The sequence below is a fragment of the Equus caballus genome, chromosome X (assembly GCF_041296265.1).
Source record: "Equus caballus isolate H_3958 breed thoroughbred chromosome X, TB-T2T, whole genome shotgun sequence".
NCBI lineage: Eukaryota > Metazoa > Chordata > Mammalia > Perissodactyla > Equidae > Equus > Equus caballus.
The window spans coordinates 88,345,961-88,368,079 of record NC_091715.1 but is presented as its reverse complement, the minus strand read 5'-3'; the positions used below and the strand labels follow the sequence as shown (position 1 = coordinate 88,368,079).

The 22,119-nt window shown below is 34.7% G+C and overlaps 1 long non-coding RNA gene across 1 annotated transcript in view; it reads right to left on the bottom strand.

The window, feature by feature from the left end:
* Window positions 1–16,352, bottom strand: part of LOC111771514 (uncharacterized) — a 36,206-nt gene extending 19,854 nt beyond the window's left edge. The window contains exons 1-3 of the long non-coding RNA XR_002805368.2: window positions 16,072–16,352; window positions 12,442–12,661; window positions 6,353–6,490 (exon numbers count right to left, since the gene is read on the bottom strand). This is a non-coding gene — a long non-coding RNA (uncharacterized lncRNA). The remainder of the gene's footprint in view (window positions 1–6,352; window positions 6,491–12,441; window positions 12,662–16,071) is intronic.
* Window positions 16,353–22,119: the final 5,767 nt, after the last annotated feature.

Sequence of the window (22,119 nt, the reverse complement as noted above, 5' to 3'; positions counted from 1 at the left end):
ATTTGGGGGAATTATTGTACTGGTGCCAGACAAAAAGTCCATCACCAACTCCTCCTTTTGACTGAAATTCTTCCCAAAGTCACTCTAAGATTACATAGTAAATCTATAATATTTGAAGGCTTCAGACACTCACATTGAAGAGAGAATGAACAAATAAAATTTTATATGTGTTGTCTTATTTACTTTTGGCTTTAATAACCATAAAAATGAGTAATTTGCATGCATTATGTTATAGACCTTCATTAAGCCCTTGTCCATTACTTTATTTTAACAAGGCCAGGCCATGAGTTAAGCAGTATCAATACAAATTCAACTTTTCTGCTAGAGGAAAGAAAAGCTCTGTGAAAACACATTAGAAATAACTTCAGTGTTCATCTTCAATAGAGAAATTGAGAAAAAGATACACTGATTCAACAAGTTCAGCCATGAAAATGTATGGTTATAGTTACAGTATCAATATAGAAACACTCTATGATATATACTGGTAATACCTGGTGTTTATATATTGTGTGAAATACTTAAATATCACCTACTTTTGACCACAATTATAACTCATTCAAATACCTGAAAGGTTTCAAAGAGGTTAAGGTACCGTAACCTTGAAGATGAGTGGTACAGGAGCAAACTAAGAAGAAAATATGAGAAAATGATAATTGTGTTACAACGGTAAAGTTATACTTTATTTCTATTTTAAAATTTTATTTTAAATTCTTTTCATATAGTCCATGCAGAGAAGGAAAAAATGTTCCTCTACCCTTCTAGATTCTTCTGGCTGGTCTAAGAATTAAATTGACTTGAGGCAGATTAACAGTAGCAAATCAAACAAAATTTAATAGCAGGTATACATACGAGAAACCCAGGGAAACTGAGTAACTCGCCAAAATGACTGAAGCCACCACCTTAAATATCACCTTCAGCTAAAGACAAAAGAGCACGTTGTGGGTAGAGGTTTGGGACTTCAAAGGCAACAAAGGTAATTCACATGGAGATGGAAAAGCAAATGTTTGGCAAACAAATGTTTGCCTTGGCTTGTAGAGACAATGGGACATGGAGAGAACTCTGATCAAATGGGCCTTCCTAGGTTCTTCCTTGTCTACCCCACCTAGCTCATATTATACTGGAGTTATCTATGTGGATAGCTCCTTCCTGAAACAGGTCTTCTATCTTAAATTCTTTTAGGCAGTTAGGAGGAAGATCAAAGTTTCTTCCTGAGTCTTTTGTTCTTAAAAATAATCAAGCCAAACAGATACATTTTGGGGTGGCAAAATTCTGATCCCCTATATCTGTGAAGTGGTTAGATTCCATTTATAAATAATAAAATAAAATATATCCCAAATGTTTGAATAATAGTATGTTAGTTACTACATAGTCATTTCACTCCTTGAAATTTTAGGAGGATTATTAGATAACCAGAAATATTATAGATTGGGAGAAAAATTAATGACCAACATTTCATTCTAAACTGATTTGACCATCTTAACTGCTCCACAAGGCCTATGACTTTTGCTACAATGAAAACTCATTTGTCCCAAAAGCAAAACAAATATTTACTTTGAAAATCACTTTCTGAATCTAAAGAGTAAAATTCTGAAATTTGTATATATTGTAACAAATGTTTTATTTAGAAAATGCTTTTACTCTGCTATACTATCCATATTTATGTGCTTGAATATTTAGTTTATCTTAAAATAAAATATTTTAATTGCTTTATAATATTTGTATTACCTAAACTAAATCTACCAGAATTTACTATTATAAGTTCTATAAAAAAAAAAATAACAATAGGGCCACTGTCCTTTACAAATTTTCAATATGTTTAAAGATTAAGAGTTGTTGATTAATACCACAATGAGATAGAATTACACACTCACCAGATATGCAAAATAAGTCTGACAATACACGTGTTGATAAGAATGTGAGCAATGAAACTCGCATACACTGTGGATGGACAGGAACGCTCATTCACTGAAGTTGAAAGTGTAAATGAATACAACAAGTTAGGAAATGAGTTTGTGAGGCCAAAGCTATACATAGCCCACCACCCCACTATTCCTCTCCTATGTGTACACACTTGTATATGAGAGGACACATGACATTCATAGCAGCATTGTTACATAATATCTCCCAACTGAAAACAGCCCAATTTTCAATCAGTAGTGAAATGGATAAAAGAAAAATGTGTATTTATACGATGGAACACTGTACAGTAATAAAATGACAAACTATGGTCACTTGTAGATGAATCTCACAAACATACAAGAAGCAAACCAAGAAAAACGAGGTGGAGAAGGAGAAGGGAAAAAAAGGAATGCATTAAGTATGGTTCCATTTATCTAATGTTCAAAAATAAGCTATCCTGTTTAGGAGGGGCAGACAAAGACTTCTGGGGTGTTGTCTATGTTCTTGACCTGGGTGGTGGTTATGCAGACCTTTGCTTTAAAATTCTTCTTAAAACCAGGGATCAGCAAACTATGACATATGAGCCTAATCTACATCACTACCCGTTTTTACAAATAAAGTTACCGGAATACACACACAAGCACACAGAGTTGCTCATAAGAAATGAAGGAAAATAAAGATAAGAGCATATGCTTGTACAGGATATCATAGTTTAAAGAACCCAGTGAGGTCAGTATTTTTTAAATCCTTCCTCTTATTTTCTATAGATGAGTATATGAAAGTCACAGATTAAATAACTTGTCAAGATCACATAGATAGCCAGAAGCAGCACCACAACTTGAATGCACACTATCTGGATTCTATTTTGCTCTTGAATATATACAAGATACCCTTTGTACAAGTTTCCAAAAGAGAGCATTTTATTTAGGGCAAATTGTTTAGCACAGGATATATTGTAGTTCAGAGTAAACTAAAATTTATGGGACATCTACTAAATAAACAATGCACTGTCTATAAATTCTAAATGACTTCAGTATGTCATGAACTTCACTAGCTCATTTAATCAGAGACATTGGTGAAGTCTTAATTAAGAAAATGCAACTTGAAATGGGTCTGGAAGGGTTTCACAATTGGTGTGGGGAGTTTTACATTTCATTTAGATTCAGATGAAGAGACAAGCAGAATTGAACAAAGGAAAAGCAACACTGTGTCCCTGGATAGGAAGACTCAATTTAGTGAAGATGAAAATTCTCCCTAGATTCGTTTATACATTTAATATAATTGAAATAAAAATCCCAATGAGATTTCTTTTGGAATTTAACATGTGATTTTGAAATGCATTTGGAAAAACAAACAGTTCATATTAGCCAGGTAAATATTAGAAAGAATAGTACTAAGGGTGCAGTTACTTTACAAGAGATACAATAAATTAAAGTAGTATGGATATGGCAAGGAGCAGACAGATAGAGAAATTGAACGGAATAGAAAAGACCCACGTCTCTATTATAAATTCATATATAATAAAATTGACATTTCAGATCAGTAGGATGAGGATCAATTATTCAATAAATAGTTATGGGAAAAAAACTAGCTGGCCATTGAAAAAATACATACAGTGAACCTCTCTAATTTATAAATTCTAGATGAATTAAAAATGTATATGTTAGGGGTCAGCCTGGTGATGTAGTGGTTAAGTTAGCACATTCTGCTTCAGCAGCCTGGGGTTCGCAGATTTGGATATCAGGCATGGACCTAGCACCACTTGTTGGAGCACGCTGTGGTGGTATCCCACATAAAATAGAGGAAGATTGGCACAGATGCTATCTCAGAGCCAATGTTCCTCAATCAAAAAAAAGAGGAAGAATGGCAACAGGTGTTTTAGCTCAGGGCCAATCTTCCTCACCAAAAAAAAAAATATATATATATATATATATGTTAAAAATTAAACTGTCAAATAAATATAAGGAAATATAAGGAGATATATATCTATATCTATATCTATATCTGTCTATCTATCTATATACATACACATCTTGGAATGGGAAAGGCAATTCTAAGCATAGCATTAAAGGCAGAATCCATAAAGGAAATGCAATAGTTATGGTTATATTATTTTAAAATGTTTCTATGTGAAATAATTATAAACAAAAATAAAAGGAAATTACAAACCAGGAAAAGAAAATTGCAACATATATGACAAAGTTTAATAACCTAAATATATAAACAACTCCTAAAAGTCAGTAAAATGAAAATATAAAAAATAAATGAAAAGGCGATGCAAAAAAGAAGTGATACATGAAATAACAAGAGCCAATGTCTATTTAATCCTTATGATATGCCAAATATTGTGCTCAGAACTTTACAAGAATTTTCTTATTTGGTCCTTACAACAATCCTATGAAGAATATATTATAATTACCTACATTTGACATATGAGTAAACTGAGCCTCAGAAAGGTTAATTCACTTGCCTGGATCATAAAGCGTTGGTACTTTAGCCCAGTTCTCCCTTATTCCTGAGCTGTAGCTTTTAATCACTATAGTATATTGCATTTCCAATTGAAGAATAAAATTATGTTCAGCTGCACTAGAAATCAGATAAATGTAAACACCTAGTACCACCACTCACCTACCAAGTAGGCATTTTAAAGAAAAATTAAAATATACAAATATAGCCCTGGATGGGGGGAAATGGACACTCTTGTAAACTGTGTGTTGGAAGATAAACTGGTACAACTTTTCTCCAGGGTGGTTTGATAATAGATTGTAAGTAATAACAGTGTAGGAAACTGCAGCAGCTCAGGGTGACCCAGAATAAGCAAAGAAATGTGAAAATAAATTAAAAAAGAAACCCACGGCCCTTGTGCATGCTTGAGATATTGTTGTGTGAGAGGTTTAAAGGTAGAAGAATACATTTCCTTCTCCGTGGTCTCAAAATGGGAGGTGAGAAGCTGTGTAAATGCGGTAAATTGTCACCTTTCACCGTGGAGAGTCAAAATAGGGCGTCCAAAACTGATATACTGAGAAATAGATATTAAAATATATTATTTAAATTTACAATTGTTACAATTTGTAAAAGTAAAACACAGAAACTGTTTAAAAGTGTTTACCTCTGGGGAGTCGGCAAGTGTGAAGACTTTTACTTTTAGATTATTAATATGATTTGAGTTCTGCTTAATTTTTAATAATGTACAGGTACTATTTTAACTGTAAAAATCTACCTTAAAACAAAAAGAAAGGCAGCCACATTAATAGAAGATTAGATATATAAATTTAGTATACCTATACAATGGAATACTATGATGTCATTGGAAAGAATGAAATAAGAGCCTATGTAATTACATGAAAAAATAACAATAATGAAAAATAGCTAAATCATTTATCAAGCACTTACTAAAACATTTATTGAGCACTTATTGAGTGACTTTTCAGTCACTGTTATAAGCTCTCCATGTGTATTCTAATTTAGTAATCTCTCAACTGCTCTATAAGAAATGTCAGACAGAGAGAGGCTAAGTAAATTGTTCAAGGTCACACAGGTAGCAAATGGCAGAGCCTGGATTAAAACAGTGCGTTTCCATAGCCTATACTTTAAGTACTACACTCTACTGTTTAAATGGGAAGTGAAGAAGTAATTGCAAAACGTGTTTTTAAAAGCCATGTATGTATGTGTGTGTGTGCAAGCACACAGGTGTGGTGTGTAGAGGCTTTGTGGCATGTGTAGAGTATGTATGGAGTGTGCATGGTTTGTGAAGTGATCTGTGTTTGTGTGTACGTATACGTGTGTGTGCGTGCATGCATGTGTACAGAAGGCATAAGCAAATAGAATTTGGAAGGGTATACACCAAAGTGTTGTAAATGACATGAGGGAAAATATTTCTCTATTACATTCTACATTTTTGTGGTATTCTATTTTTCCCTCTGACTTTATATAATTTTGTGATGAAAGAATTAATTGTATCTTTAAAGATGCCCCAACGCTTAAACCAAATAGTTTCATTTCTACGAAGTGATTTTAAGGGGAAAAATCAAATATATGGGGAAAGGTGCATATACAAAAATTAATCACACTCTCCATTTCTTAAGTGCAGGCTGTGCAGAGTGGCTTCCTTCCAAAGACTATAATATGGAAAGATGGGAAAGATGAGCAATTTTAGGGAGATATCATCATGGTGGTATGAGAGGATCCTTTTGTCTCTCCCCTTCAATCTACAGTGAATAAAACATCCATAACCCAACAAAGGCTACAGTGTACAACACACATTGGTACATACAAAGGTAGGTGAATTGAAGCACATAGAGGAGGTTAAATGGGGGAATAGCAGAGGCAGAGCCAAGAATCCTGGATCCCCAGCCACCATGACTGAGCCAGCTGCCCTCAACCCCAAAGAACTTGGTGGGCAGCAGTAGAGGCACATGTATGACTCCAGCCAGCCAGCTGAGGTGTCACTTACAGCAGCACCTGTGGTCACAAGAAGCAGAGCAGCAGCAGAGGCAGAGCCCTGTGATCCTGGGAACCCTGGCCTTGGCTCAGAGCTTGGTAGCAGCAGCGGAGGTACTCACAAACTCCAACATCCTGATCGCAGCAGCACCTATGATCACAAGGTAATGGGCAGCAGATGAGACAGTGCCCCACATACCAGGCTCCTTCCCCACAGTCCCACTTCCTCCAACCACAGTAGTGGAGATTCTGACCCAGGTGATCCTGGATGTGGCTGAGATATCAGTCATACCTGTGCCCACAGTGGCAAAGCCAGTGACCACAGCAACTCCAGCAATAGTAAGGCATCAGTGACCCCCAGAAGCTTAAGCAACAACAACAAGTGTACTGGCAACACCCCAAATAGAGGCAGTGGAGGGTGGAGTATGCAGATTCTCAAACATAGCCAGAGGCAGCTCAGGTAAGAGACAGCCAAAAACTAGTGCTATAACACCACCTACTGAAAAACAAAAGAAGGGCCTCTAATCTAACAACCAGTTAAAAAGTTTGAATCAAAACGAAGCTATACCTAAATAAAAAATATTTGCTACAACAAATGCACCAGCAAAAAATTAACTCAGGAATCACCACAAAAAAGCATAGTACCATGGCACTACAAAAAGAAAACAATTTTATCCAGAAACCAATGATAAAATCATGGAAGATTGTGATCTATCTGATAAAGAATCCAAAATAGCTGTTATGAAAAAACTTAAGGAGCTATAAGAGAACACAGAAAGCTGGTTCAATGAGCTCAGGAATAAAATCAATGAACAGAAGGAATACTTCATCAAAGAGATTAAAACTCTAAAAAAGAATGAAACAGAAATTCTGTAGCTGAAGAACTCAAAAAACGAGATGAAGAATGCATTAGAAAGCATTGGAAATAGAGCGGAACACATGGAAGAGAGAATTAGCTGGCTCAAAGATAGAAAACTAGAAATAATGTAGACAAAAGAGGAGAGAAAACTAAGACTTAACAAAAAAGTAGAAATTCTACAAGAATTATCCAACTTCATTTGAAAGGACAGCATAAGGGTGATGGATATCCCAGAAGGAGAAAAGAGAGAGAAGGGAGCAGAGAGCATACTTAAAGAAACAATAGATGAGAACTTCCCAAATCTGGAGAAGGAACTGGATATACAAATCCATGAAGATAATAGAAAACCCAATTATCTCACTGTAAAAAGACCTTCTCCAAAACTTGTGATAATAAAACTGAAAAATAAGTGAAAAAGAAAGAATATTTAAAGAAGCCAGGCAGAAAAAAACAGCCTACAAAAAAATCTCCATTAGACTATGAGCAGCTTCTCAGTTGAAATTCTGTAGGCCAGCACAGACTGGAAAGATATATTCAAAATATTGAAAGATAAAAACTGTCAAGCAAGAATATTCTATCCAGAAAGGTTATCTTTCAGATATGATGGAGAAATAAAAGCTTTCCCAGAGAAAAAAAAGCTGAGGGAGTTCATTGCCACTAGGCCTGCCTTACAAGAAATGTTGAAAGGAGCCCTCCTACCTGAAACAAAAAGGCAAAGGTATGCAAAGCTTTGAACAATGTGATAAATAGACAGAATCAGAAAATGACAACTCTATATCAGAAATGGGATAGTATATACTTAATTTTAACATAAAAGTTAAAGGGAAAGGAATCATTAATAATAACTATAACCACATCAATTTGGTTATATATTCACAATGTAAATAGGGATAATTTGTGATAACAAGAACATAGAAGGGGAAGAAGAAAAGGATGGAACCTGAATGGGCAAATGAAGATAAAATGCTATCAGCAGAAAAAGAACTATCATATCTATGAGAAACTTTTATACAAACCACATGGTAGCCACAAAAAAAAAAAATTCAGAGCAGAATCACAAAACATAAAAACAGAGGAAACTGGAAAAAACATCACAGAAATCCACCAAACTGAAATCGCAGATGAAAACACAAAAAAAAGAAACATGGAAATATAGAGCAACCAGAAAACAAAAGATAAAATGGCAGTATTAAGACCTCAAGTATCAATAATCACCCTAAATAGAAATGGATTGAATTCACCAATCAAAAGACATAAAGTGGCTGGATGGATTAAAAAATAAGACCCAATAGTGTGCTGTCTCCAGGAGACCCATCTCAGCTCTAAAGACAAACATAGGCTCAAAGTGAAGGGACTGAGGATAATACTCCTAGCAAATGGCAACCAAAAGAAAGGAGGTGTAGTCATACTTATTTCAGACAAAACGGACTTCAAACCAAAAAAGGGAATAAGAGACTAAGATGGACATTATATAATGACAAAGAGGACAATCCATCCAGAAGACATAACATTTATTAACATATATGTACCTAATATAGGAGCACCAAAATATATAAAGCAATTATTAACAGACCTAAAGGGAGAAATTGACAGCAACACAATAGTAGTAAGGGACTTCAATACCCACTTACATCAATGGATAGAGCATCCAGACAGAAAGTCAACAAGGAAACATCAGCCTTAAATGAAACATTACAGAAGATGTACTTAATACATAGAGATGGAACATTCCATCCAAAAGCAGCAGAATACACATTCTTCAGAAGTATACATGGAACATTCTCAAAGATAGACTATATGCTGGGAAACAAAACAAGTGTCAGTAAATTTAAGAAGATTGAAATCATATCAAGCATCTTTTCCAAACACAATGATATGAAACTAGAAATGAACTACAAAAAAAAGCTGGAAAAGTCAGAAATATGTGGAGAATAAACAACATGATACTAAACAACTATTGGATCAATGAAGAAATCAAAGGAGAAATCAAAAAATACCTGGAAACAAATGGAAATGAAAACACAACATATTAAAATCTATGGGATAAAGCAAAAGTAGTACTAATTTTATAGGGGGATTTTATAGCAATACAGGCTTACCTCAAAAAACAATAAAAATCTCAAATAAACAATCTAACATTACATGTAAAGGAACTAGAAAAAGAACAAACAAAGGCAAAAATCAGTAGAAGGAAGGTAATAATAAAAATCAGAGTGGAAACATATGAAATAGGGACTAAAAAGACAATAGAAAAGATCAATGAAACTAAGAGCTAGTTCTCTAAAAAGATTTAAAAAATTGACAAATCTTTATTTGGACTTACAAAGAAAAAAAGAGAGAAGGCTCAAATTAAAAAATCAGAAACAGAAGAGTAGAAATTACGATGGATACCACAGAAATAAAAAAGGTTATAAGAGAATACTATGAAAAGGTATATTCCAACAAATTGGATAACCTAGAAGAAATGGATAAGTTCCTAGAATCATAAAACCCTCCAAAACTGAATCAAGAAGAAATAGAGAATCTACTTAGATGGGTCACTTGTAAGGAGATTGAAACAGTAATCAAAAATCTTCCAAAAAACAAAAGTCCAGGACCAGATGGCTTCTCTGGTGAATTCTACCGAACATTCAAAGGAGATTTAAGACCTATCCTGAAACTAATCCACAAATTGAAGAAAAGGGGATACTTCCTAACTCATTTTACAAGGCCAGCCTTACCCTTATACCAAAATCAGACAAAGATGACACAAAAAAAGAAAATTACAGGCCAATATCGCTGATGAACATAGATGTAAAAATCCTCAAGAAAATGTTAGCAAATCAAATAAAATAATACATTAAAAGGATTATACACCATGATCACCTGGGATTTATTTCAGGGATGTAAGGATAGTTCAACATCTACAAATCAATCAACGATACACCACATTAACAAAATGAAGAATAAAAATCACACGATCATCTCAATAGATACAGAGAAAGCATTTGATAAGATTCAGCACCCATTTATGTTAAAAACTCTCAATAAAATGGGTATAAAAGGAAAATTCATCAACATAATAAAGGGCATAATATGACAAACTCACAACTAACATCATACTCAATGGTGAAAAATTGAAAGCTATGCCCGTAAGATGAGGAATAAGACAATGATGTCCACTCTCGCCAAGCTTATTCAACATAGTATTGGAAGCCCTAGCCAGAGTAATTAGGCAAGAAAAAGAAATAAAAGGGATCCAGATTGGATAGGAAGAAGTAAAACTCTCACTATTTGCAGATGACATGATTTTATATACAGAAACCCTAAAGAATCCACCTAAAAAAGTATTAGAAATAATAAATCAATACAGTAAAGTTGCAGGGTACAAAATTGACATACAGAGATCAGTTGCATTTTATACACTAACAACGAGGCAGCAGAAAGAGAAATCAAGAACACAATCCCATTTACAATTGCAACAAAAAGGATAATATACTTAGGAATAAACTTAACCAAGGAGGCGAAAGACGTGTACCCTGAAAACTATAAGACATTGCTGTAAGAAATGGAGGAAGACACCAAGAAATGGAAAGATGTTCTGTGCTCATGGGTTGGAAGAATAAAAATAATTAAAATGTCCATATTGCTTAAAGCAATCTAAATATTCAATGCAATCCCCATCAAAATCTCAATGACATTTTTCACAGAAATAGAACAAAGAATCCTAAAATTTATATGGAACAACAAAAGACCCCGAATAGCTAAATGAATTCTGAGAAAAAATAACAAAGCTAGATGTATCACACTCACTGAATTTAAATTATACTACAAAGCTATAGTAATCAAAACAGCATGGTACTGGCACAAAAACAAACACACAAATAAATGAAATGGAATTGAAAGCCCAGAAATAAAACCACACATCTATGGACAGCTAATCCTCGACAAAGGAGCCAAGAACATACAATGGAGAAAGGAAAGTCTCTTCAACAAATGGTGCTGGGAAAACTATACAGCCACATGCAAAAGAGTGAAAGTAGACCATTATCGTACACCACACACAAAAATTAACTCAAAATGGATTAAAGACTTGAATGTAAAGCCTGAAACCATTAAACTCCCAGAAGAAAACACAGGCAGTATACTCTTTAAGACCTGTCTTATCAGTATCTTTTTGAATATGTCTCTTCAGGCAACAGAAACAAAAGAAAAAATAAACAAAGGGGATTACATCAAACTAAAAAGCTTCTGCACAGCAAACGAAACCATCAACAAAATGGAAAAACAACCTACCAATTGGGAAAAGATATTTGCAAATCATATATCCAATAAGGGTTATATCCAAAATATATGAAGAACTCATACAACTTAACAACAACAAAAACAGCCCAATGAAAAAACGGGCAGAGGGTCTGAACAGACATTTTTCTAAAGTAGATTACAGATGGCCAAGAGGCACATGAAAAGATGTTCAACATCACTAATTATTAGGGAAATACAAATCAAAACCCCAATGAGATATCACCTCATACCCACCAGAATGGCTATTTTTAAAAAGATAAATAACTAGTGTTGGAGAGGATGTGGAGAAAACAGAACGCTTGTACATTGCTGGTGGGAATATAAATGGCATAGCCACTATGTTAGACAGTATGGAGATTTCTCAAAAAATTAAGAATAGAACTACCATATGATCCAGTTATTCCACTTCTGGATGTTTATTCAAAGAACAAGAAAACACTAATTTGAAAAGATATATGCACCCCTATCTTCACTGCAGCATTATCACAATCGCCAAGACTAGGAAACAACCTAAGTGCCCATTGACCTTAAGGGTATTATGCTAAGTGGAATAAGTCTGACAGAGAAAGACAAATACCATATGATCTCATTCATATGTGGAAGATAAACAATGAGACAAACAAATACATAGATACAGAGAACAGATTGGCAGTTACCAGAGGGGAAGGGAGGTAGGGGGAGGGAGGAAAGGGTAAAGCGGCACATTGGTATGGTGATGGAGGACAAGTAGATTTTTGGTGGTGAACATGATGCAGTCTATGCAGAAGTCGAAATATAATGATGTATATCTGAAATTTATACAATGTTATAAATCAATGCTACTTCACAATAGAGTACTTTTACAGTGGAGAAGCCTGACAAATATTACTTCAGCCATGTGATCAAGGTCAACATTAATAATCACAAATCATATTGATAGTATGTACCCTTGATATTACGTGATGATAGTGGCAACTTACCTCTGTAATCTTTCTCCCAAGAGAGCACAACTCCAGTCTGACTATGAGAAAGACATCAGACATCCTAATAGAGGGACATTCTTCAAAATATCTGACCAGTAGTCCACAAACTTTCAAAATGTATCATCAAAAACAAGGAAAGTCTGAGAATCTATCACAGCTTATAGCAGCCTAAGGATAACTTGATGACTAAATGTAATGTGGTATTCTGGATGGGATCCTGAAATAGAAAAAGAACATTAGGGAAAAAAACAGGAAATCTGAATAAAATACAGACTTTACTTAATAAAAATGTATCATGATTGGTTCATTAACTGTGACAAATGTACCATTCTAATGTAAGATGATAATGATAGGTGAAACTGTGGGGTATATAGTAATTCTTTGTATCATCTTCACATTTTTTAATAAATATAAAACTGTTTTAAAAGTAAAGTTTATTTAAAAGTTAATCACACCATTATTTATAATGGCAAAAATAGATAAGTAAAAGGAGTAACCCAAATGTATAAAAATCAAGACATGGTAAAATAAATGCTAGAATATCCATATGATGGAATACAATGTAACCATTAAAAAGCATGCCAGAGTAGAAGCTTTATTAATTTAGGAAAACAACATATTGCTACATGCAAATTTTGGGTTACAAAAGAGTGTTTATAGTCTGATGCTTTTTTAAGCGAAAAAGGTATGTCTATATAAGCAAAGGAAAACATGATTAAAGACAACGTAATAATTGTATACAGTTATTATTTTAGGACATTGAGATGATGGGCATTATTTTCCTTGTGTGCTTTTCTGTGTTTTCCAAATTATCTTCACTGAACATATATTACATTTGGAACATTTTTTAAATGTTTCAAAAATATATCAAAATCAGTTTGGAAAAAAAATAAGTTTCAACCTCTTATTCAGACCATACATAAAAAATAAACTCAAAATGGATCACAGACCATAAAAGCAAGCTGTAAATCTTCTAGAAGAAAATATAGAAAAAAACTTCAACACTTTGGATTAGGAAAAGGACAAAGAAAGTACTAACCACAAAACAAAATAATAATAATAAGCTGGACTTAAGCGAAATTTTAAAACATCTGTTATTTGAAAGATATTGTTAGGAAAATGAAAGAGACAAGCTAGAGATTGGGGGGGATATGTGCACTACATATCTGACAAAGGACTATATCCAAATATATAAATAACTTATAAAACTCAATAAGAAGAGGACAAACAACCCAATTAAAAAGAGACACCTCATCTAAGCAAATACATGAATGACCAATTAGTACATGAAAATATGTTGAGAATCTATTAATCCATGGAATATCAACTTAAAACCACAATGAGGTACCACTAAACACCCCCGGAATGGATAAAATGAAAAAAAATAAACTGGCAATACCAAGTGTTTGCAAGGATATAGAGCAACTGGAACTCTCATTCAAAGCTCAGGAGAGTATGCAATGGTACAATCACTTTGGAAAATAGCTTTGGCATTTGTTATAAGTTAAACATGCACTTATCCTATGACCTGACAATTCTACTTTTAGATATCTACCCCCTAAAATGCAAACATATGTCCACAGAAAGACTTTTAAAAGAAATGTTTACAGCAACTTTAATCATAGTAGTCAAAATCTGAAACAACCAAATGTTCATCAACAGGAAAATAGAAAAATTGTGGCTTAGCCATATAATGATATACTATTCAGCAATAAAAAGGAATGAGCTACCAATACAAACAACAGCATGGATAATGCTCAAAAACAGTATGCTGAGTGAAAGAAGACAGAGACCAGAGTATACACTATACGAGTCCCACTTATATTGCGGTCTAGAAGAGGTAAAACTAATCTAGATAAACTGTTGCCTGGGGCAGGGGTGGGGGATTGATTGCAAGGAATCTTGAGGGAAGTTTTAGAAGCGATGCGAATATTCTATATTATGACTGGGATGGTAGTTACATGGGTGAATACATTTGTCAGAGCACATTAAACAGTATCTTTAAAATGGGTGCCTTTTATTGTATGTAAATTCTATCTCCATAAAGTTGATATTTAAAGTAATAGATGTGAATATACTACATCTTTTCTTGGAATTATGAAATCTAATTATTAAATTCAGGGAGACAGTGTTATTATTCAATCCACCGTTTCTAGTGGATAGAAATAGCTTCCCAGGAACACCTAATTATTGTGTGGTGACAGTCATTAAAATTAGAAACAAGGGAAAAACCATTTTAAAGACAAAGATGGTAGATTTAATTACTGTACAGTCCTTTGGTACTGTAGCAAATGGGTCAAAAATCCATGGCTACAATAGCTATCTCTGGAAAAGAACAAATGAAGGAAGGAGCAATCTATTAGCCAGAAGGTCTCTACACTGCCCTTTACCAACAGAGATCCTGCACTGACCTGGCTACACGCCCATTTAATAATCCTACAACTCAATAGGGAAGCTACAGCACAGGCAGCATGCGTACGAAGGGACTGCTGAGTCATTCTCTGGGCAGAAAGCACAAGACGATTGATTTTTACATTCAGATTTTCACTCTGGTTAGGCTCAAGATCCTACAAACCTTATTTTGGTCAAATCTCATTATACAAGATATTCTTGCATGATTTTCGCATTAAAACAATGAAAAACAATTCTCAGCATTGGAATTTGCCCATGGGCATCTGATCGATTATGTTGATCTCTATTGTACTTATATTAAAGATAAGGTCCTGAAAAAAAATTTTAGGCTGTGAATATTAAATTCTGCCCAACTAGAAATAAGGCTAGAATAGGGGAACTCAAAAAAAGGTCAACTTGGTTATTATTCTCATGCAAGTGTTGCATTGTACAATAGCCTGGATGTGTTTCAAAGGGACTGTCTGCAGCTGACAATTCAGAAAAGCAACAACAGCAGAAAAACCACCAACAAAACAGACTCCAAAACCAGCTGCGAATGATCTTTGTTTGCCCTTGAACAACTTTAGCTTTTAGTTCCTAGTTTTGATAAACATACAGCTACATTACAAGCGTTGTCCAATTTCATTTCCTGCACATTCAATTTTCTTTTGCATTTACATACTGTATGCTAAACATACCTACAATATTTTGCACTTTCAAAACCTTTAAATAAACTGAAAGGAGCAAGTCTGTTTCAGGGAAATAAGAAGAATGAGATTTCAGAGAGAGGGGTACAGAGGAAGGAGGGGGAAAGGCTGCATCATATTCATAAAGATGAAAAAAGAAGTCCACATCCTTAGGATGCCAAGTGGTGCAGTGCAGGCTGTGTCAAAATAAAAGCTCTCACAGCAAAGATCACTGTCGGATCCATTTATCCACCCCCAAAACCAACAACAACAAAAGAATTGTTGAAACAGCGTGTAACATATTAATATAATGACTTACATGAAACTAATTACAAATTTCCATTAAGAAAAAATATTTCCCTTCTTTAAGTTTTCTCCTTTCAGCAGACAAATGAATGAATAAAAAAGTCAAAAGCAAGGTTTCAGCTCATGCTAAAACATAAAGAGAAATCAAATGAATCATTTTGCTTAGCTTGCCTATTCCCCATCCTAACCTCTTCTAATCCCAGCAGATGGATTTATTTTTCTTCCCAAAACAATTCAGTCCTACCTCAGCACTTGAGCTCCTATTTGGAAAGATCTCTGACTCAGCTTCAGGTCACTGTGGCTGCTGCCTTTCTCTATGCCTAGTGAGCTTGGCTCTCAGTCCTTTGTGCCTCTGCCTTTCAAGGGCTGCATTTCTGCATCTCTGGGCTGGATTTTTATCCTCTGCAGCTCAGCCTCTCAATGACTGACAGCTAATCTCAGTGGATTCTAATTCTAGCTGACTTTAAGAGTTCTTGGGATCCTTTCCACCACTCCCTTTCTTCTCCCTAAGATTCTCAGATAATGTTTGGGGCAGGCCCTGGGAATCTATATATGTGTAAAGCTTTCCAAATGATTATGATTTGCATAAGTGTTTTGGAAATACTGTGTCTAAGTAGCTCAGCTGTCTTTAGCTGGGTCTCTCATACCTACTTTCCAAGCAAGCTCTGCCCATTTACCTCTTTTCAATCTACCTAACGTGTACCTCTACGCCATTCGCCATTCATTTGGATCTTGTCTTGCCACTGGCTCTATACCTTCTGTATATAACTTTTTATTTTCTTCTATTTCTGCATGTTCTTTATACTTAGCCAATTTCCCATACTAACCCTATAGATTGCACTTATCATTAGGAAAAACTAAGTTAAAAACTAGATGAAATATACAACAAATTTTAATGTATACAGAGATTTTCGCCCATTTATCTTGTGTGTATTATATTTCTTCCCTAAGTGTATAAATCTAAGTAACTGAAACATTTATTTTTAAAGAACAGCATGGAACACAAGCAAGACATGCCTGTGTATATTACAGGTAATAAGGATGTCATCAGGGAACTAGTTCAATTTTGCATTCCTTAGCCAGGAGAAATGCATCCACCCAAACCTATGTGCTCCACAACCTCTTTCAACAGAGGCTACTGCTTCTGACCGAAATAGTTTGCCATAATGCTTGTTCTTCATTATTCCCCCAGCATAGTTCTGCAGTCTTCACTTTAAAATTTATTCCCAGGTCGGCCCCGTGGCCGAGTGGTTAAGTTCACACACTCCACTTCAGCAGCCCAGGGTTTCACTGGTTCGGATCCTGGGCGCGGACATGGCACCGCTCATCAGACCATGCTGAGGCGGCATCCCACATGCCACAACTAGAAGGACCCACAGCTAAAATATGCAACTATGTACTTGGGGGATTTGGGGAGAAAAAGCAGAAAAAAAAGAAGATTGACAACAGATCTTAGTTCAGGTGCCAATCTTTAAAAAAATAAATAAAATAAAATGTATTCCCTTGTGAAGTTTTAGCCGTATTTTAAAATCACTTCCCTATTTCATATTATATTCATCTATCAGACTCTAAGATGCTCTTCCATCCTCTTTACTGACCTTAGCATCTCATGGTCCTCAGAGAAACCTATCCTTCTCTTACCTATGTCATCACAGATTCCAACAGGTATAACAATGACACCTTGTGTTCCGCCACATGCCTATTTGGGTGAGCAGTCTGGGATAGGTTGCCGAGAGACCAAAGAAAAGACCTGGAGACAGAGAACAAGACATATGGGTTTATTGGGAGTTACTTACAGGGAAGGTCCAGTGGCGGCCAGCTGGACAGCAGTGTACACCCGCTACTGCCCCCTGAGCGAAGCTTGCTTAAGTAGGCAGAGGAACAAAGGCTGCATGCTTGCCAAGGGGGATCATCCCTGTATCACCTGTATTCCAAGGACCAGAGACCCCTCACACCCCAGAGGGCCTCTGTGTTCCCTCAGACTGTGAGGGTCTTGGTGCTAACTCTCTCACGAGAAAGCAACTGGGTTGGCCAAGCCCAGGACTGTTATCATCGTGAATGCTGGCACGTAGCCCAGACAGGAGCCTCAAGGACACATGGCTTTTAAAGGGGCACACCAGCTAATGCCCCTACACCTTGGCTCCTCAACTACCACAATCTCATCTATTCCAATCAGTTGCCCAATAACACCACTATATAATTGCTCTCCTCATAATTGAATACTGCTCCACTTTGAAAATTATAAATATTGAAATACGCTTCTCCTATTATAAATTCCTGTCACACCTGTTCCATTCTCAAGAACAAATCTAATTGGCTTCCACTCTCATGATAATTTACAGTTAATTGACTCCTCCCACTTTTCATAATCAACCACTGAAATTCACCATCAAATGATTGCGATGACTTGGGACAACTGAAACTACCTTTTGCTTCTAATTATGATGCCAACGGGTGGAAATTTTCTTAAAGTAACATTTATAAAAAGGAAAAGAATTTAAAGCCTTTGGCCAAAATTTTCATGAAATTTTTTTCACTAGTAATTAAACTTTAGATTTTCCCCACCTCCTTTCAATCTTTCAGTTTTGTCTAATATTTCAGACACCAAATCCTTGGCCAACTTTGTGTTTTCTTGAGGTTTCTATTCTAAAATGGAGCCAGGTTCTAACATTGCTGTGTCAGTTATACAATGGACTTTTGAAGCCAAGTGTAACACTTTCAAAAAGTCAGCATGTCTTTATTCCTGGAAATGGGCACCAGTCCAGAAAAAAGTTCAGTGGAAAAACTCTCATCTTATTGCAGAGTATAACATGATGGGTTTTTGCTCATCTTAATTGTCGCTAGACATATTACTTTGAGAGGTGAATCCTAAAGCCCTCTAGGAAGGTCAGGAAAAAGCATATACTAGATCTGACTGAGCTTAAGTCCCATTTATGGCTCTTCCTTTCAATTGAGGTCTAGCATGGCCTGTCCTAACACCTAGGTGTTTTTACAATGAGCTTCTGGGATTCACGCTACAAAATGATTCTTATCTACCTACAGATTCGGTCATCCTTAAATCCATCTAGTCTAACTCTGACTGCTGATATCTGGGAAGCACATATGACTAAATGATAATTTTTGTGATTCACATCTTCACGTGTTTTATAGCCCTGTTTAAAAATGTTATTTCCACTTTAAGTACCAAGGCCTAAAGTGAAACTATGTTATATTTAACATACTTTTTAATGCATAATACTGTCTCATTCACATCTGGCCAGATGGGTAAATTTTCTAGGTACTGAAGATGACCCACTCAAGTGAAAAACCCTGTATTTATTTAAAAATCTTTTAGTATTTCTATAGTTATCCGTCTATATAACATTATAAAATATATTTTGCATGTCTTTGCCTTATACAAAAGTTATTACACATTATATCCAATTTTTCTTTTGGATAACTCAGGGTTATCATCATAAACATTCAGTATTGTACGCTACTATAACACACGACCATATTCTATGTCTGCTTTTTCACTGTACTATTTCTCTATAAGCTGTTAAAACTCACTACTCTCTTATTGCTCGTCTCTATCATATCTCTATATATTCTAAATTGGTTACTTCTAGTCTAGTAAGAAAAGAGATAATAGAGTTCACTTAAACTATGGTTTTGTTTTTTTAAAAGTAGGCATGAAATGATATCATGTGTGGAATTTGTTTTAAAATACTCCAGCAACACAAGCATGCCAACATAAAAAGGTAAATGAAACAACAATGGAAAAATGTTAATAACTATTGAGGCTGGGTGATGAGTACATGGGAGTTTGTTATATTATTCCATTTTGTATATCTTTGTAAATTTCTTTAATGAGAATGTTCTTAAAATCTTTAAAGAAAAATGCTAGCTAATAAATATGAAAGGAATAATGGAATTAGATAATCACCATTTTGCAACCATAATGTAATGACTAATTCAGGCAAGGATCATGCTAATGATCCTATAGGCATGCTAAAGCCATTGGGTGAAAGTGCTTTGGGGAACAAGATATTTACATGGTCTCAAAGTATCACCTCATAGTTTACTTATTAATTTCTAAGGGAAAGGTACCTTTACAGGGGATAAAGGTATCTTTAGAGGCAGACATTATCTAAGTGATCAATCAAATTCAGCATCATCAATAATTGGTCAAATTGTCACTATCTGTTTTCTGATATTATGCAAATACGTAATATCGTCCATGTAGTAATCTTACCAAAACTATTTAATCTGAATTTAATAATGAGGAAACAATCAGACAAATCCAGTTTGTACTATTTTTACAAAATAATTGGCTTTAAAAATGTTAATGTTTTGGTTCAATATTGAATCAGTCAAAAGCAATACCTATAAAGACAATTAGGATAATTAGGGACATTTGATTGTGGTTGGCATAGTAGATTATAGTTTGTACACATCGAAATTTCTTGGGTGTGGTAATAATTTTGTGGATATGTAGGAGAAAGTTCATGTTCTTTGGAGGTACATGATGCTAAAGTACTTAGGGCTAAAGTGTCATGATGTCACCAACTTACTTTGAAAGGGTTCCAAAAATGTGTGTGTGTGAGTGTGTGTGTGTGTGTGTGTGTCTGCCTGTCTGTCTCTATCTAAACAGAGAAAAAGAGAAAGCAAATGTGACAAAATGTTAATTGGTGAATCTAGATGAAAGGCATTATATGGGTACTCATTACTCCGTTCTTTCAACTTTTCTATAGGTTTGGAGTTTTTCAAATCAAAAGGTTGGGGAAATGTATAAAAAGAATAAATAGTCAAAAAATAAGTAGGTTTATGAGAACACAGTATTTCCTTTGAAAAGTAAAGTGTATGGAGGCCATTTCCTAGTTACTTATAATTCTATCCTTTAGATGTGAAATTGCCGAAAATAAGTTGGATATTACTATATTTAAAAATCATGACAAATTTTACTTAAGCTCCAGTAAAAAAAAAAAGTAATTTCCTTTAATATACATCATAAAATTAAAATTAACAAGTTATTAAAATCATAGTTTCAATAATGAAGTTAGTCAATTGCTTTGCTATCTGATATCCATGTTATGCTTTTATTATTTTTCTTAAACTATTGTGGCTAGAAGGACTATAGAAATTCATCACCTAATCCTGCTCTTTGATTTTGAAGATTAGGAAACAGAACATATGAGTTTATATGACTTCTGAGGAAATTAAATTCCATTTTTTCAGAGGGTGAAGAAAAAGAAATGGCAATGGCATTAGACATATTTGAGAATGTTTTTCCTTTGGGATTAAAAATAGTTACAGAGTAATGTGAGCATTAAGAAAAAGTGAAAGCTATTGAATTTTTACTAAAAGTAAGGAAACAATTGAAAAATTGTAGCCCAATGCATATTTGGAATGAAATTTGGCTTCCTATTGGAGCACCCAAAGTACTAATAATAAAAAAAGGAATTAATACCTGAGTCCTCAGGAAGGAAATTATATATACATGCAGTTGATAGTCCTCAAACAAATATTTAATCTGAAAAGTTTTCCAGGTCATTTACTTCAGGGACTATTTCCTGAGTCAGGGACTCGAGTTACACATTAAATGAGAAAATCTGAAGTGTAACAGGTTTGTTATATAAAAGTTGTGGGAGAAAACAGACTGAAAGTAAAAGTGAAGACGTGTAAGGTAGGAAACTTGTTAATAAATGCTAAAGTGCAGTTAGAATCAGATAATAACATTAAAATGGTCCTCATTTTGCACTGATTTTCTTTCATTGATTTGATTTCACTCTAAATATTTTTTTTCCTGCCATTTAGTAGTATAAAAACATTTTATTCTAATTAATGTGTTAAGAGAGATTTAAAATTGGCCTAAATTACTTCTCTATCTTACTTCATTTATGTATTGGATTCTAATATAACAAATATTCTGATATGAGATTTCAATATTTCTGATGATATATCACACATACAGGAATTGTTGAATTTTCATAGAGCTGAAGATATTTTAAAAGAAAAGGTATGGATGATTTTCATTCTGAATAGTTGAAATGAGAACTAAAAAGGGGCCAGATTCTTATAGAGTAAGGACATTTTCAAAGCTTCTTTTATTGAGGATTAGCATAACGTGTCATTTGTTCTAGTGAAAACCGGGGTTTGATTCTTCCCACATCTGAAGAGTGTGTGTGATGAAGCCCACAGGGATGCGGAGGGAAAAATGTGATTTACGCTAAAACGTAGTGACTAGCAGGTGCTACATCACCACTGCCTCAGGCAGTCCTGTGTTGATAACATTTTACATCTATCAGAATAA